The following is a 19,839-nucleotide window of genomic DNA, read 5'->3' as shown; positions in this document are numbered from 1 at the left end:
AATTAGGTGTTAAGAAAAGATAGACAGGGAAAGGACCATATGCATCTCACGTAGCCCACAGAATTTTCCTCCTGCTTTCACCAGATATTTCCTCATGAACAACACATGGGACATTCTCTGATTTCTCATGAGAGGGCTGAGTCTTTGTGGGACTGCATGGAGGAAATAAGAGTACTAATTTCTATTTTTGACCTTAGAAAAAGAGTTCCCAGAGTGTTATTTTCTGTTCATTTTATTTTCACCCAGCTATCCAATTTCTTCTTTATAATACATTCTGGTACTAAAATAAAGGCATGTAGATAAAACAGATTGATAAAGAGGTCGATAACACTAAATACACAGGTAAAGACTACCACATTATAAGAACCTCAGGGATACTGTAGATGCCTGACCATGGCACTGTACACCAGAAGCTAAACAATAATGAATGCCAACTATAATTTTATATATATAATGTGATGGCTCGGTGCGAGGTTGGAGGGATTGTGGATGGGGGGAGGGGGGTTCACAGTGTGAGGGATATAAATGATGAACGTCTAAGTATTACCTTGTCTTGTACACCTGAAACTAATAAATTAAAAAAAAGAACCAACTATGTATCAGACATTGTATAATGCATTTTACATAATAATAATATTTGTTTTGTTATTTATATAATATTATTTATGAATATTAATGTTATTTATTTACATTATATTTTAGGGCATACTATGTTCAAAGCACTATGCTAAGGAGTTTATAATCATTATCTTATTAAATTATTAAACAATTCTATGAGGTGGGTACTGTTATCATTTCCATTTTACAGATAAAAATACAGACTCAAAAAAAGGTAAAGAATATTCCCAAGGTCACAGAGTTCCTAGATAGTAGAGCTAGCTGTCAAACCCAGGTCTACGTGACTCTGAATCCCATATTTCTTTAATGCCCATAGATTATGTCACCTATATTTGTGCATATATTAAAGAAGTTTGTAGTTCTCTTCTATATTGTTGCAATCCATCTTCTATTGCCAGAGGATGGTGTTTTTCATAAGCAAACAATAGTCACCTCCTACTCTTAATTCGTAAATGGTTTCCTATCACCTCCATACACAATCTACACTTTTTAGCATAGTTCAAAGGCGCTTTACGATTCGACCCCTTGAATCTATTAAGTCTTATTTCCTGCACTTCCTCCATACTTTATCTTTTTCTAACTTGTTTTTCCTCTCTGCCAAGAATGCTTATATGACTGGAAAACTAATCATTCTTGAAGTCTTGCCCCCAAACATCCCCATCTGTGAAGGTTCTATTGATGTGACTGCTTCAGGAAGACTTGGACAGACCCTTGCTGCGGTTCTCATTGCTTCTTGTATCTTTGTGTAAGCAAAGTCTGCCTCATCATAGGTGTGCTGTGAAGATCAAATAAGATTGTCCTTGCAAAAGACTCAACAGAATGCCTAGCACACAGGAAATGCTCATCAAAATGTTAGCTATTAATTTTTTATTTGTGTTACTAGGCATTATCAAAATATGTAAAATTAGCACGTTGTAATTTAATTTATTTTATTATAGCTTTCCATTTTTTATTGTTCCACCCTTTATACTGTAAATTTTGTACATAATGTTTGTACTTATGACCAGAGAAAATCCTGGGAATAGTCTAGGCATAGCTTGTTGGCTAATATTTGCCAGCTGCTGAAACTGTCTAGTTGATCACTGAACAAATCCAAAAGTTTTCAGGCCCCAAAATAAAAATAATTTGTTACAATGATGTACATATTGGTTTGTATTTAAATAGTGTGATTGGTTGGTTTGTATTTAAATAATATGATAGCATCTCTGGAGATGACAGAATCATAGTAGCAATTGCTCAACTCCTTAAAAGGTGGTGTTGCTCAGCTTCTATGTGGGGACAGCTGATGGAACCACGCAAACTCTGTCTGCTCTGTTGGCAGCCCCTGAGTGCTGGTGAAGATGCCATCTCTTCACTGACAGGAAGAAGACGATACAATGGGGACTCACAGACTGTTAAAACATACTTCCAATTCTTATTCTTTTTGTTTGGGGAGATCATGCAGTGCCCTCAGTGAGAGCCAAGAGTAAATTGGCTTCGTGTTCTTCGTGTTCTTAAACTAAGAGTTTAAGAACATATGTGAATGTGTCATGTCATTGTCATCCTAAAACATAAAAGATCCCGAGACAGACCTGGAGTCATATCTATGACCTGAATAACATCCTTGGGCATTAGTAATGCATTATCTTTTTATCTTTATAACCACAAATTCTTAGTGATATTCTGTCCCACACCACACACTGGCTGAAAGATAAAAGAAAGAAATAGAAATAGAGAATGAGAGGGAGAGGAGAATGAGAGGGAAAGAGGGGGTTGGGAGAAGAGGAAGGAAGGGATAAGGAAAGAGAGAAAGAAGAAAAAGGAAAGAAGCAAAAGGAAGGGAGGTTTGGTGGTGACAGTTCTCATTTTTACTGATCACAGCATTTTTCATTTTCCCGCTCCCTATTTCTCTGGACTGTTTCCTGCTAAAAAGTATTTTTCTCGACACCGTTTTGCATAATGCTGCCCTTCTGCAACCAGTTGCTAGTGTAACCCTTTTTTTATACCCAGAGCTATTATGGAAGACATAACTAAAGCTTTCCTGGATGCACCAGAAAAAAAAATCCTCTTAAAGTTAGGAATGTCCATGTGACTGACTTAGGTCCATTAAATGTGAGCAGCAGTAATGAGTATCTCTTTGCCTGTTTTGGATAGAAGCATTTCAGAGCAGAGGGCAAACGTTCATGCCCTCCTTTGCTGCCAAGGCAAACGTAGAAGCATTGTGTTGAAAGAATGACTTTACTTGTATGCCAGCAGAATGTCTTTCAGCTTGGATCCTTGAGTCTCCATGACACGCACAGCTCTCAGGCTAACCCATGTTCACATATAAGTAAGTAGTAAATGTTATTTTAATTAACTAATATTTTTGTGATTTTTACTACTGCAAGGTAACCTTGTATATTCTGAATAATACAAATATACATTTTCTTCATACATGTGGACCTGAGATAGACATCAGTCCTCTCAGTTCAATTAAAAAAATCCCATTATGTCAACTTCATCACAGAGAAAGGGAATTTAATATATATATATATATAATTTTTTTTTCTCATAAGGTTGATCACTTGGGTTATACAGGTCATTGGCTACATGGAGTTTCATTCTGACATCTTAGCGTTATTGGTTGGTTTCAGCATGTTGGCAGAAATTCTTTATCAACCTCTGTCCTTATGAATGAAAAGGAAGAGCGAAATGCCCCAGGTGAAATGCCCCATGTGAAGCAATAATGTAGAAAAATCTCTGGCTTACAGTGGATGGTTTCAACAAGTACAATACCCACTGTTTCTATCTATTTTAAATTTTATCCTGATGAAAGATGGATTATAATGACTCAATTCTTTCCTAACCCAGCACCCTTCTTACAAATAAGTTCTACCTTCTCAAAATAATTGTTGTATGTTAGGTTCGTTGTATTTCTAATTTGATCAGTTCCAGTCTAGCTCCTAAAATCTGATACAGTCCAGAGTTCCTTTGGTTTCGGTTGCATAGTGCTCAAGATTATCTGGGGTTACTCATAGATTTTAAGAAATGTAGGAGGCTAGATCATTCTGGTTTCCTTTTTCTTGTTTCAGGGGAATCAAGGGTGTGATGGAACAAAACTGTTTCATTCTTTCCCAGAGATGTGTCTATAGTTCTAAACTGCAATTCTAAACAGGTCAGCCTGGCAACAATAATTACTTTCCTGAAGAGGAAACCTTTAAAAACCTTAGCATTCCTCATTTATTTATTCATTGAACTAATATTTACTTTATGACAATAGTAGTTCAGGAAATTTTCTACACCCTGCCCTTATGTGGACACCAGATAAAAAACAGAAAACCAAATGAATGAGAAAATGTCAAATAGTGGTAAGGACTACAAATAAAATTAAGCAGGCTATCCAGTGGCTGGGGGATTGGGTCACTTTAGATTAGGTGGGGAGGGGTGACTATCTTATTAGTGTGATCCTACTGTGCTCTTCTGGGTGAGTTCACACTGTACTACGTGCTATGCAAAACAAAAACAAAAGTAGCAGTAAACAGACTTGCCTTCAAAGATATTAGGGAATTTGGAAAGAAAGATGACAAAATGGACTTCAGACAACCTGGTCAACTCCCTGTTTTGCAACTCACACCACTCTGCCTGCCAATATTCAGCCCTGGTTCAAATCCACTGGAAACAATTTCCATCAGAGTAAGATGGGTTTATGAACACGGTGAATCACACCACCATCTGACTCTGCATTTGGCTCTGAGCAATGCTCCAGGCATGAAGCTGTGTAGAGCCAATTCATTTCAGATCTGGAAATACCATCACTATTACATCCACTAAATAGCCTCATTTCCACCACAGTGCTTTTATTGACAGTTATGAGGAAAATTACTTTTATCAAAACCAAATTTTAAAGAGTCAAAGATAAGAAGTTCAAGTGCCTTGTAGTACCAAAGACAGTTTGTTCTCTGTTGACAGCAAATGAAATAGTCATTTAGAGAAACTAATCGAACGTGATTTAAGTGATCAAGAAGACTTAATGCACAAGGGATCTGAGTATTCCGTTGGCATCTAGGAGGGCAGTTATTGAGCCTCAGTGCACAGAAAGCTAAAAATTCTCCCTCTGGGCTTTTCACACGTGCTCATGCAGAGGATGACATTCCATAAACTGGACAAATGGCTTAGCTGGCACCTGCAATCTGAAGGGGAGGAAGAAAAGGTAACCAGGGTTTATTTAGTACCTTTGATGGCTGCTCAGGCAATTTGCTGGGCACTTTTACATGCATTTCCTCATTCCAGGTGCCTTTCATTTACAACTGGAATACTTCACCAGGGCAACAATCTCTTCCCTTGCTACACACTCTGCAGTTATGTTCCAGTCATTCTGCAGCATTTACCGGGGTACAGATGTGGAGGGTCCATGGCTGATAGTTTATCATTACAAGACAGCAGTCTGCATATCCCCACAGGAGAGGTAAACACAAACTTATAAAAACTAAAGGTGCATATTTACTGCATCCCCCTCTAGAAACTACATTTATGAGACGGCGAATCTTATGCTATAACCATATTCGAATTATACATATATAATCTTTTTCCTAAAAAAATAGAAAAGAAAGAAAGGATTCTAACCTCTTGCTTCTGTGTGTGTGTGTGTGTGTGTGTGTGTGTGTGTGTGTGTGTGTTTAAGTTTTTTATATGGTAAGATCAGCCAAGAAAAGATAATGTCAATACTGGGAAGAGATGAAGGACAGAGCCAAATAGTGGAACACAGTTTGAGTGCCTCTGTGGAGGAACCCCCTTCGGCTAGAACATACATTTAACCATTCCCCAAGGGTTGGTGCACAAGAGCAGACTGTCTATTAAGGTGAGGTTTTGTTGTTCCTTTTTGTAACTAAAGCATATTGAATGTTTTCCCAAAATTTAATTTAAACCAAGGTTATAAAAGTGATCTGAATTATATATTAGCCATTTTACATCCTTATGAAATCTCTCAACATGACACCTTTGAAAGTGAATGATGATGTGAGCTATGTTTAGAATAGTAAAGCCCATACAGGAAAATGTGAATTACATTTTTGACATTTATCCATAAATTAATTACTCAAGTATTCACGCATAAGTAGACATTTTTAAATTCTCTTCATATGTTGATTATTGACCAAAATCGTATCGATATTTAAATACACATCATTCAGGCATTATTTTCTTATGTGGAGTATAATTCCAGAAATAAAATGAGCCTCTAAGGTAAGTGAAAAACCATTATATTTTACAATTATTAGATAAAGTCTAAGGTGATTAAATATTTCCTTTAAAACACCTGGAAAACCATGATTTTTTAAAATAAATTGTAAACTAAGCATGTTTTTTTTTAATGTTATTGTTTTTTGCAGGGCGTTGAAGCTATAAATCAAGTTATGGTTGCCTCTATTCATTTAACCTATTGGTCCCTCACTTCTCTATTTCCAAGGAGGTGATAATTATAACCCCTCTGTATCTCATAGGAACTATTATGAAGACAAATGAGATAATATATGTGAGTATGCTTTGGGCTGTTTGAAAGAGTATATATGAGTATATATACATATATATACAAATTAAAATGTGGCTAACGAATTATTTTGAGGAACTATAGAATAACATAATAATATTTTATACTTCAATTCAAGTAAAAGTGCATAAATATGTTTATACATTGTCAACAAAGGAATCAGTGATTTACCACATCCTCTGATTCATGTGATTCATTTCTTCTTGACTTCATTATTTTTGATCACTCTAGTAACTCCTCGTGGGCCAGCATATTTTCTATTCTGTTCATCGTAAACTCAGGAACATACCTACCTATTCCTTCCTACCCTGTGTTACAACTATAAACAGTTAAGTCAGTGACTATCTAGAGTTAACAAATTATATTCTTCACATTAATTTCTAAAGCCATTGTGTTGTTATCTTCAATCTTAATTGTGCTATTTTCAATCCACCGTTTTACCCACAAATAGAGAGGAGTAATGATGTAAGTTATTAGAGACAACAGATAATCCATTGATCCCTCCAGCAGAATAAGCTGTGCTGTGTGCAGTGGGGGCCATTGTGGAGACTGAAAAAACGTGGAGACTGCAAACTGAGTTGAATTTATTCTTTCTATGGCTTTAGTATATCATCCGAGGGGCGTCCCACCTGGTCTCTCGAGACCCCAGTTAAATCGTGGCTATTCATGGTCACAAGGTCATCAACAATCAGAAAATGAATGTAGATTAATATAAGGAATTGAATTTGATTCTCATTACTCTGGAGAAATAGTACTGGGAATGGATGCTATGCCTGCTTGTCTAATAGATTCTTCTTCTATGCTCCCAAGGCAACTTGTCTACAGAAATATTGTCATTTGGACAAATAAATAAGCCAGACAATGGAACGTATCCTTTAAAAGACCAAAAGCGTGGATTGTGCACATTTAAGCCCAGCAACTAGAATAATGGCTGGAATGGAACAGATGTACCATAAATTATGCTTACATAAATGAATGCATGACTTGAAAAAAATACCCATTAGCCATTTTAGATCTCATTTTTGAAAAATATCAATCTTGTATTCTGAGGTCAGATAAAATTAGGAAAAGAAGAGACTTGGAAAGGAGCTTGAGAGAAAATGGTGGAATTTGAATAGTCCAAAGCATAGGCTGCTTTGTTAGGGAGGGGAGAACGCCTTATTAGGCTATGTAGTTACACAGAAACAAAGCAAGTGCTCTGCCTCCTGTCCTTTACTCTTGCCAGAGAATGGGGAAATTATTTAGACTTTTAAAATCAGAGCTTTATTTCTGAATACTTCTTCCTTTGTCCAGAATCAGTCTCTCTCTCTCTCTCTCTCCCTTCTCCTTCTCCTTCTCTCTCTCTCTCTCTCTCTCTCTCTCTCTCTCTCTCTGTCCCTCTACCTCTACCTCTATCTCTAATATCTATCTCTTTTTCATAAATATTGTTACAGCAGGATGCCTTGAAGTGGTGAAGTATTTGCCTTTGTAAAGATTGTGCATTCTTCTTTGGAAAGTTACTCATAAATAAAAAGAGCTGAGTCTCCGTCAAGATGACCATGAGTATCTGACCTTTAACCAGGAATTAAATGGTGGGCTCAGCATTTTAAAGGGATCTACATTTCACATGCTGTTTAAACAAGACACACTACAGGAGTTAAGGAAAACAATGAGGTTCTCAAATAAGGCATAAATGACGGAACCCCATCCTAGACTCAAGGATTGCTGAGAAAAAGATGCTTGAAGATCTTGCTCTGTTTTGGGAAAGTTTTGTGGTATTTCTGTATTTCACATGTTCTCCAAATATTACACCAAACCCTTATCTTGTTAAGTAAAGTTAGTTAGTCCATGCCTTGCCGAGAAAGCCCAAATTACTAAGAATTTGTCTTAAGCACAGAATTCTTTTATCGTCTTTGACCAATTCCATAATAGGTCTGAGAAGCTCATGGGATGTGTATAAATATGAGATGGTACCTTTGAAATAGTATAAAAGTTTTATATGTTTGTGATGGGAATTTGAGGTTTAAATGTTTATTAATATTTCCATAATCTGTAATGTTACACAGGTGATGCTCAAACTTGTGTATACGTGCTACACAAAATTAATTACAGAAAATGTTTATCATGTATTAAAACTCTCCTTGGGGCTTGATGTAAATAATTGGATAGAGTATTAAAAATATTAAAACAATCTTTTAAATACCAAAAACAACCAAAGAATGAACTATAGTCTTTGACAAAAAATAAAATAAATTTTGAATTTGTGCTCTCTACAGTTATTTGACATAAACTTTTGCTGATCATTACTAATGTTAGAAAACATTTAAATAGGTAAACAAAGTTAAGGTTGGGTACTTCAATTTTTGACATTTTAAAATATACTATTTCAAAATTTAGGGAAAATGATTTTTCTAAGTTAAAATTACTGCATGCAAAATATGCAAAACTGAATTTCTAATGAAATATGAAAAAATAAGGAAATAAAATACTTGTATAACAATAAAGGAGGAGATTCACATACAAATAATACTGAAATTAATTTCTATAGAGACTGTTCGCTGGCTGTTATAAATTTAAGATATGGTGTTGATGAAATTGAGAGTTGAGTAAATTGAGTGATTCATATAATTGTACTATAATTTCCTTTATAATATCCTAGCATTGAAGGAAATCAAGAAATATGTATGGTTCTACATGTTGCATTATGAAAGGATAAAAATCTTGATATAAGTAATATAAAATTATACCATTAAATTAAATAGTTTATGTAGTTTCTGTGGAAAGTTTTTTTTTCAAATATTACCCTCATTATGTTTGAACATATAACTTTATAAAATAATCCCAAGTATAACTATCACATTATAAATTTATAAACCATTCTAGACAAATTTTTCCAAATTGAAGTTACCAAAGCAAATAAACCCTATTCAAACACTATGATTATTTAGTAAAGTTGTCTAACTTGGCATTATTGTCAATAGAATATACATAAATTATGTGAGAACCTTGATTATAACAATATAATGAATAATTTTGGGGATATTAAGGCTAGAAAAATATATTATTTGAAATAAATATTTTATAATAACTTATAATTTATATATATTTTGCTTTATTACTCAAATACTTTCCTCTTTTCAATGGAACAATCAAGTATATGCTAATAAAAATTAAATTTGCTCATTTTTGACAACTTGCTTCCTTCAGCAATAAAAATTACCTAGGCTTAATGCATATCTCTCAATGTAGTCATTATGAAGGGATAAAATGGTAAATGTTTTTCATTTATTAGTCTATAATCATGATTTATAATTTTACATATGTAGTCTTATTGTATATGAACCTAGGTTTGTAACGTTTTCCATGTCCCACTTGGGATGAGATTTGCTGAAGGAAGTGGAATCTTGTGAAGAAGCCAATCAGTTTCAAAGTATAATTTTCTAAAAATTAAAAAATATAACTCATAAAAATAAACTAAGCTCATGTTGAAAATACTAATGAGGAATTAAGCCAAAGGTTAAACTGCTTCAATGGAGTATAGGAAAGATGTACAGGCACAGAAAGAGAAAAAAAAAAGGCTGAAATGACATTGCTAAATTAAATAAGAAACTGTTTAATATCTTTCAGGACCATACAATTTAACCGTTGGGGTTATCTTTTCTATCAGACAGAAATAATTTGTGTCTTAACTGGACAAAAGTCATCTGCAATTTAACAATCTTCTAAAGGTTAACATCTAACTTCACAGAGAATGGAACTTTATCAACAGTAAATCAAACAAATTGAATTCTCTTAGAGAATTGGTCAGCCTTGAGCAGACCTATGAGACAGTGCTCTAGAAGGCCAGGAAAAGGACACGCAGTTAATCCTTTTGCATCCCAAGTTTGGGATACTTTTTTCTTAATAAGGGAAAGGAAATAAAATCTGGAAAATTCAGTTTTAAAATGGGGTCAGAGAGGGACTCCTCTAACTGGAGCTTAGGCGGTGGACCAGGGCTCCCTGAGTACAGATAGACTCAAAAACTTGCCCTTTGGGAAGAATAACTTGGCCCCAGGTATTTGAAGGCTGATCAGAAACAAGGTGAGTAGGTACCTTTTGACTGGGACTCCAAGGATCGGCCTGGATTGGCGCACTCCAAAAGCATCTTTGTTTCATTGTAATTGGAATTTATTCTGTGTTTTGACAGCCTTTCTTTATCTCCAGGCTTCAATAAAATCCTGTCAAGTGATAGCCTCATCTTTAGCTGTCTTGTGGGAAATTGAAGAGAAGGTCTGCCCCATGTTTGGATCCGGTATTTATGTTAGGCATGAAAAAGGGAAGGGGCAGTGTTTTTCCTCACGCTGAGGCCAGTGTCGTGGTAGTAGCAGTAGCTCAAGGGAGGGTGACCTGGCAAGACAACCCATGTGAAATTACTTATCATTGACGTTGTTGGTTATACAAAGAGGAGGAGTTATGTAGTGCAAATTTGGCCAGTACAAGTGGCAAGCGAAGATCAGGATATATGAAATATCTAGGCAGGTGTGTTTCAGAAATACTTGGAAGGGGGTCCTGGAAAAAAAGACTTTTTTTTCCCCTTTGGGCAAATGAATGAGGGTCCAGAGCACTTGTGCTTTTTCAATTGTAGTGCAATGATTGCAGGTATGAGCTCGAGTCATATTGTCTGGATTCAAATCCAAATTCCACCCCTTAATAATTATGTAAATTTGATATCACTTTACTTCTTTATGCCTCAGCTTCCTCATTGGTGAATTAGTTATAAAGCATAACAGGGTTGTTATGAGAACTAAGTGAATTATCTACCTAACATCTATCTATCTACCTATCTACCTTAAAATACTTAAATTATTGCCTGTTAAATTGTATGGATTTTGGTTATTTTTCTGTTGGCATAAGCTCTATTTTTGTCTTCCTATACTCACTTTTGAATTGTAAGAGGTAGCCTGAAAACTATATTTTCCTTGCTAGTGGGGTTCAGAAGATTGGAAAGCGAGAAGAGGGGTGCCATTTTTCTTTACCTTTGGCCACACCTTTAGTACTGGCAGCAGTGTCATACGGGCTTTTCATGGGGGTTGTGCCACCCAGGTTCCCACTCAGATGCAGTAACACCAGGCACAGAGACTCCAGCAGAGTATCGGCAAGAAGTGGTACCAACTCTGGATCAATGGGTAAACATCTGTACTATTTTGTTTACCCAGCCTTTCCAACAACTTTGTAACTAATTCTATGCACAAATCCCTTGCCCTTGAAATATCTAGAGTGGTTTCTGTTTTCCTGACTGATGGACACAACTATTCTTATTATATTATACTTTATGGTATTATATTTCATGATATTAATTATATTATTAATATAAGTTATAGTATTCATGTTATTATTAATATCATCTGAAACATTATCTAAGAACCAAAAAAAATTTAAGTGTCACCTCCTTCCTCAGCTTTTCCAAACTACTATTCTAGTCTTTTTCCGCACAGAGCTTCTCCTTGATCCAGAAGTATATATAATGATTAATCAATATTTATATGAACTAGTGTTTCATTTAAATACACCACTATAGTTATATATCTATACTGATTAATTGCCTACTAGGAGGAGAAATTTCTTTCATTTGACATCAGTCTAAGAAAAATCATTGGTGTTTTGTACAAGAAATTTTGAACAATTAGAAAAATGTGTAATCAATAAAAGGAGAGTTCTTATGTCCTACATAAGGCAAATGCATCTAGAAATATTGTGTGATTAACCTTTAATATGTATCTTTCTCCAACTCTCTATTGATTACCCATGACTTATAATAATTTGAAGGAGAAGATATATAACACACAGGTAACCTTGTTGTACAGCTGAAGCAAATGTTGTTTATTTCCAATAGCTGGAGTGCCTTGGTAAGAGAAATTATGATCAATAAACTTAGCATCTAGAATTATAAATTCATAGAAGGAATTATGAATGTATGGGATTAAAACAGGGGAATAATTCAAAAATGCTTTAGAAAAGACAGAACTGATATAGAAGGAAAGTATCTGGCTCAGCAATCAACCTAAAATGTTCTAAGAGAACAGTTTGGCTTACATGGAGGTCTGTCTCTATTTTTTTTAAAATTCTCTTTCTTTCATTTCTTTGAAGGTTTAATTCTATCATGAAATTGTCATATCCATCTTTTTGCATTGTGTTCCTCTGCTAGTCTCTGGAGAAGACTATTGTTGAATTTGTCATCTCCATATGCCAGTTTTGCTGGTGAACAAAAGATTCTCATTACACTGTTACACAGATATATAGCTGGCCAGGAACCATGTTAGCTGGAAAATGTCTTTATTTTAAAAGACTCTTTCCAACAGCATGTTTCAACAAACAGCTTTGTTGGCTACGTTATTAGTAGCCTAGGGTGTATAACAATACAACATGTGACTAAAAGTAAATAAGATCGATATCCAGATATAACAGTACACATCTTTGTTACAGTTACACTACTGTGACATCTGATTAGTCTATACATAAAAGTCTACTACTTTCTGAAAGCTAAAAGAAGATAAGTAATATAAAGAACTGCTGGGATGTAATTGCAAAGTCATTGACTGAAATACATTAAGGTGAAATAAAAATAACACTGGCTTTATAATCAGACCTCTTAAACTCAATCCCTGACTCTTTCACTCCAAGGATTAATTCATTTAATTCACCTCTCTCTTTCTCTCTCTATCCCTCTGTCTCTCTCTCTCTCTCCCCTCCCACCACACCCCATAAACACATGAACCACAAAAATGGCTTATATCAGGGACCAGCCAAATTTAGGCAAGCATCTTTTTTTTATAAATAAAGTTTTATTGGCAAACAGCCATATCCATTTGTTTACATATTGTCTATGGCTGCTTTTTTACTTCAAAGATAGTTTAGTATTTGTGTCCGGACTATGTAGTTGCAAACCCTAAAAAATATCTCACCCTCTACAGAAAACATTTTCTGATATCTGACTTAGATTATAGTAGAAGCTCAAACAATATTAGTCCCAACCCTTTAGTTTGAAAAAAATATAAAACATCTAGTAGTCAGATCTTGGATTCTAATACCATTCTCCAGTAAAATAACCAGGACTTCTTGGAGAAATAGCTCATTCGAGGTCTAGGGCAGGAAATATAGAGGATGAGCCTAAAGCATTGATAGTGCTAGAAAGCAAAGGGCTAAAACAAACAAACAAACAAAAAAAGACAAAACACTAATAGGGTATCAACGGGACACAGAAGACAAATGAAGATGCTCCCGATGGCTGAAACTGGAACAGTTTGCGTAATAAATAAATAATCAAATTAAAATTATATTGGATTAAAACTCAAAGTCTAAAATAAATCTCCATGAATCTGTACTGAGGTAAGTAATTGAATGAATAAATAAATGACAGGGGATAATAAAAAAATCTCCAATAGAGAAGAATTCCAAATAATCGATGTAGATACTCTGCTCTCAAGACGGGGGAACATAACTTGGGCTGCACTTAGTGACTTCCTTCAAAAAGCACAGTAATAAAACAAACAAAAAACATGGGGAAAAAGAGTAACTTTACAGTGTAGAAACCTGACAAACATGACCTCTGCTAGGTGATCAAGGTCAACATCAACAGTGGTAAGTCAGGCTGATAGTATGTGCACTTGATTCGATGGGATATGAATGCTACTTTTTGGTCTCCACAAGGTATCTAACCCAGTTCTCATCACAAGAAAAACATCAGACAAATACCAGTTGAGGGGCATTCGACAAAATATTTGATCAGTACTCCTCAAAACTGTCAAGGTCATCAAAAACAAGGGAAAATCTGAGAAACTGTCACAGGCAAGAAGAGGCTAAGAAGACATAACAACTAAACGTAAGGTAGTTCCTGGGAGGAATTCTGGAATGAAAAAAGGACATTAGGTAAAAACTAAGGAAATCTGAATTCACTATGGATTTTAATTAATGATAATGTGTCAGTGTTGTTGCCTCACTAATTATAACAAACGCATCCTATGAATATAAATTGTTAATGGGGAAACTAGGTTTGGGGTATGCTTCAACTCTGTTCTATTTTAGTAATTTTTTCTGTAAATCTAGAACTATTCTACAATAAAATGTTTATTTAAAGATTTCGCAGAAAACACTTGAAAAGTTATTGTATTTGGATGGACATACCTTACATATTTAGATGTAGAAATGATTTCACCATATGGATCTAACAAAGCAGAATAAACTGGGCAAAAGAGTTCCAAATATGTATGTTGTCTTACTGTAATACACTATATTGTTACTTGAAAATTTTGCAGCTTTTGCAATTGTAGCTAATGGGCTCTGATCCTAAAAATACTAGAGAAATCAGAAACTCTATTTCAAACAGAAAAACAAAAATAGCAGGAAATAACATTCATGCTCTGAAATATAATAAAGTCATTCAGATGTTCTATATAATAGCAGTACATAAATGAGAGAAGGATACAGTTAAAGGGGGACATATTTAATTCAAGCATTGTATTTTGGAAACTACCCAAAAGCAGTCAGTGAGTTAGCAGAATGTTTGGGAAATTAGAGTGAGCAATACAATAGAATGTCAGTTCATTTGTATACTTGGAGGGAAAAATCAACATAAGAAAGAAAACAAGCTTTTCCTACATTCAAAGGGAAAAATACTCTAAACCATAACCATATTTCAAAGAAATAAACTATCTCCAGGTAGAAAACATGCAGTTTATAATGCAAGGGCAATTTTATGCCAAGAATAAATCTAAAATCGACATACAGTTCATTCTAGGGATCGTTCAAGTTTGACTGCTTTAAAAAGTTAAGCAAAGAAATCCAAAGCTGTCATCTGAAGCATTTTAAATCTGTCATAACATGCTTAGTTGTAAAACGATGGTTCTAAGCCAAATTAAGTCATACTGGCAAGCCATCTTTCTGAAAGAGAAACTATTTCATAAGGGCTGTGTCAGGTCATGTTGGAATACGTTGCCATTGATACCCTGAGCATCTGATACTAGAAGCAAAGTGACAGACCCTGATTCAATCCTCAGGAAATATCTTTTTCAATCCATTCAAATTTAAGGAAGCAACGCAATCTTTTAGAAGACTGATGATATTTCCTTCAAAAGACATATTTTGAATGTAGGTAACCTCATATCAATGATTTCAATGGTTTTCCCTGATATAACAGAAAAAAAAAGTTTAGAATCACCCAGCTTTTGCATAGAAAATAATTTTTTTAAAAACAGATAGTCCTCAAACAACTCAAGATAATAAAATAATATGTTATCTATTCTACCATGTTAGATCAGAGAATATGTTAAATAGAAATGTATTCATTAGCTTATTGGTATTCTATGTTACTGAAATACAGAAAATCAATATAGTGAGCTATAATTTTCAAAATCTGATTATGCTGATTAATTACAAATTGAATGTACAAATTCCATATATGTGTGCTTGAGCCAGATGTCCAAGTTTGGATACATATTTTTAAAGCAACGATTAGTTCTTTCAATGAAGAGTAAAACAGTAAAATTGAAACAGACAGACACATTCCTTTAACTGCTTGATAGTTAGGCTGTTTAAGTTCTTGGCTAAAAGGTAATAATGACTTAATTTTGCTTGTCCCATTATAGTCTTAGCACAGGTCATCTATCAAGATTCATTTATTTAACAAAAATTTGCATCACAAAATTTGCATCAGGCGTTGTGCTAAAACTCTGGAGATATAACTGTAAGCAAAATCAAGAAGGGTCTCTGCCCTCAAAATACTTAGAGTCTAATAGAAGAGACAAAAATTAAACTAATGATCACAAGAACAAATGTGAAATTCCTCTTGTAGCAATTGCTAGGAAGGGCAAGTATGTAGTGCTATGTAATTTAGTTAGAGAGTTGCGAAAATCTTTCCTGAGAGCCACATTTGAGATCAGATGCAAAAGTTTACTAGACCAAGAGAAGAGGGATAATTTCCCAGGTAGAGGGAAGAATGTATGTTATTACTTTATAGTGGAATGTAGTTTGGACGATGAATGAGCTTTGAAGACCATAGGAAGAATGTTTGCTTTTTCTTAAGAGAGTGGACAATTTAAGCGTTTTAACCAAAAGTGACATAACAATTTTTGCATGTAAAAAAATATTATGCAGTCTATTATGTGGATAAACGATGAGTGGGGATTGGCCCGGATGCAGGTAGATTAGTTAAAAGGTGACTATAGTATCTACGAGTCAGTTTTTAAGAATTTTAGTATGATTTTCCTGGAGATGCTAAAAAGTGAATAAATTTGAGTGCCATTTAGGAAGTACTATGCATTGGGCTAGGTTATGGGTCGATTTTGGGGTGGGAGATGAAAGAAAGAAAGAAAGAAAGAAAGAGAGAGAGAGAGAGAGAGAGAGAGAGAGAGAGAGAGAGAGAGAGAGAGAGAGAGAGAGAGAGAAAGAAAGAAAGAAAGAAAGAAAGAAAGAAAGAAAGAAAGAAAGAAAGAAAGAAAGAAAGAAAGAAAGAAAGAAAGAAAGAAAGAAAGATTTTCCAGCCTGAAAAGTAGACAATCTGGAAAAGAAGATAATGAAGACAAACTAGAAAGATGAACTGGAAAAGAAGATTATTAAAATGTGGGGAAAGATGGTGTGGAACAGAATGAGTCCATTCTGGGATGTTGATTTTACGATACCACAGAGACATACAAGAAATGATGACTCAATAGCACTTCCTGAAGGGCAGAGCAAGAATCTCTGAAAATCTGCTCCCTATAAAAACAATGAGAACACTGACTGGCAATAATGTTAATATCAACTTTTTAAAAACTCTGGAAATTAACCAAAATCTTGCAACAACTACAGAAGATTTGATGCAAGAAAAATGGCTAAATCTCAGTAAGAACAATGATCTCTGTGGCATTATAACTTGCCTTACTCCTGTCACCTCTTCCTAGCTCCACAGTAGCATTGAAAAACCCACAGGCTCACAGCTATACAGTTGTAGCAGGCGGCAGCCTAGCAGCCACTGAGGGAGGCAGAGTGGGTTTGGAACTTCCTAAAGCCCCACGTCCAGAGAAATGTCATTATTTGACCTTCCTAATGCTCCTAACAGGTAAAGTTTCATTCTTAGGGCTTGCCTTTATTTGACCTAACTCCAAACTCCCTCTGTGTGTCTTATCTCTAGAGTATTTATGGTAAACAATTAATGATCATTGTTTAACACTGTAGCTGTTTGAGGCAGGGATACCAGTTGTACCTTACAAGAGGTTGACCAAAAACTATAAAAAGGGAGATGGCAGAAAGAGATGTTCATTGGGGGATTTGTAAAGGTCCAATTTATTCCCAAAAATCTAGAAGGACATACTCACATGCAGTGCTGTGCGTATACCCAGGAATGACCTGAGAAGGCCCTAATCTCCCACCTTTGCCTGAGTTGATGCTCTGTCCAAATAGAAAGTAAAGACTAAGGTGGAGTTTTAACTGTGAGCTGGAACATGGAAGTCATTTCCTAACATATAAGCAGATCCCCTTGGCAAAGACTGGGGCACTTATTGGTTCAGGGCCTTTAAGAGAATTCCTGTCTAATCATTAGCTGATCATTAAGATAACTGAGAAGAGATTACATTGGCTGCACACAAAAGAAAACACAGACTGAATGAGTCTAAGAAAGTCAATCAACAAACACCTTGGCTGCTGGAATTTTAAAGTTGTGCTGCCATTTTAGAAAACAGTTTAGTAGTTCCCAAAATTGTTAAACGTGGATTTACCATAAGATCCAGCAATTTCTTTCCTTGGTATATGCCCAGGATAAATGAAAACCTATGGCCCCACAAAATCTCATACACGAATATTCACAGCAGCATTATTTATAGTAGCAAAAAAAGTGGAAACAACCTAAATATCCATCAACTGAAGAATAGATAAAAATATGTGGTATCAGATATATGTATACCATATAATATACCATAATATATAGACATATGGTATATCTATATAAGGGAGTATAATTTGATCATACACACAAATGTACTGATCCACGTTATAACATGGATGAACCTTGAAATATCATGGTAAGTGAACAAAAAACAGACACAAAAGGACCATATTATATGATCCTATTTATATTAAGTGTCCAGAATAGGTAATCGAGAGGGAGATTTGTGGTTGCTAGGGGTTCAAGGACTTGGGAATGGGGAGTGACTGCTACAAGGTATGGTGTCTTCTTCAGGGGTGAAAATATTGTACAATTATATAGCAGTGATGGCTATACAACTTTTTAAATATACTTAATTATACACTTTAAATGGGTGAATTGTATGGCATGTGAATTATATCTCAACAAAGTTGTTACAAATGTAAAAAAAGAATGGAATGACAACTCTGAATGTTTGGTGTTTATAGGAAGGATAATAACTTTGGATGCACTTAGAAAGTTTTCTGTCACTGTTATAAATAATTGATAAATAGAAAGTTTTATAATTGTCTTAGTTCATTTAGGCTCTTATAACAGCATACCGTAGACCGGTGACTTATAAACAGCAAAAAATATATTGCTTACAGTTCTGGAGTCTGGGAAGTCCAAGAGCAAAGCACCAGAAGATTCGACTTGTAGTAAGGGCCTGTTTCATGGTTCTCGCTGTGTCCTTGCAGGGTGGAAGAGACAAGACAGCTCTCTAAGATCCCTTTTAACAGGCCACTGATCTCATTCATGAGGGCTCCATCCTTATAACCTACTCACTTTCCAAAGGCCCCACCTCCAAATGCCAACATATTGGGGGTCAAGACTCCCACATATGAATTTTGGATGGACATATTCAGTCCATAGCAATAATAAAGTCACAGAGCACAATTTTACAAATGCATATGGAAGTAAAGTAGGACAGAAACGGGGTCCAGGATTTTATGAGGAAATGATTGCAAGGAAAATCCTGGAGGTATTACACATGTATTCCTGGTTTCCCCTGGCTTAAAGTTCTAACGCTAGAGAATATAAATATGTCAAAAGTTACTTTCAGACCAGGCAAGGAATGTTATTAAGAGAAAGGGAGCCATCTAAGAAGATTAAAACATATAGTCCTTTGCTGTTTTCCAAACTTCTACATTTTTCAAAGGCATTTGAATAACAGAACCAAGCATTAAGACAGCAAAAACCAAAGGGAGTCATTCATAGTAACTGAAATAGCCCAGTGTAAAAAGCAAAGTTTTTAAGATATTGATTCTGTGCCTTGAGAATGTTTGAAAGTTTTTCAAGAGAAGCTAGAAATGGGCACCGTTTAAATGGATAAAGAGACTTAAATGAAAAAGAAACATGTTTTCCCCACGTAGGTGGTTCATTCAAATCATTATTCAGTTGGTAGGGCCAGTTATACACATTTGTAAGAAAAGCTAAAGAAAACATTTTGGGTGCGTTTGTTTTTTACAAGAAGTACATTGTAACAACAAATAAAGCAACCGACTCATTGATTCTCATTGTCTTCAATGGCACAGTGTCTCTATCTACTTTGTCCACATTAGAGACTTATTCAAAGAAGTGTTCATATCAACTCAAATCTTAGCCAGTAACCTACTGGCATTTAAACAATTGCCAACCTTGAATACCAGTATCAGAACTATCAACAAGGAACAAACTGGGATGGTGATAGGTTGAATCAGCTTTTGAACAGTGCCTGAAAAGCTGATATGGTCGGTGATGGGTCTTTAAATGTAGTTTTTTGAGAGGTGTGGGCAGGGCATAATGAAAGAAAGGAGGTCTTTGAAATCAGGCTCATAAGGGAGAGTGG

The 19,839-nt window shown here is 35.1% G+C and overlaps 1 protein-coding gene across 1 annotated transcript in view; it reads right to left on the bottom strand.

Moving 5' to 3' along the window:
• The window catches only part of ACSS3 (acyl-CoA synthetase short chain family member 3), a 216,902-nt gene extending 198,205 nt beyond the window's left edge, over positions 1–18,697 (bottom strand). The window contains exon 1 of the mRNA XM_081060631.1: positions 18,618–18,697. The gene's annotated coding sequence lies outside the window, so the exon portion shown is untranslated. The remainder of the gene's footprint in view (positions 1–18,617) is intronic.
• Positions 18,698–19,839: the final 1,142 nt, after the last annotated feature.

This window comes from Rhinolophus hipposideros, assembly GCF_964194185.1.
Source record: "Rhinolophus hipposideros genome assembly, chromosome: 9".
Classification (NCBI taxonomy): domain Eukaryota; kingdom Metazoa; phylum Chordata; class Mammalia; order Chiroptera; family Rhinolophidae; genus Rhinolophus; species Rhinolophus hipposideros.
Note: the sequence above shows the minus strand (reverse complement) of the source record. Positions and strands in the feature narration are given on the sequence as shown.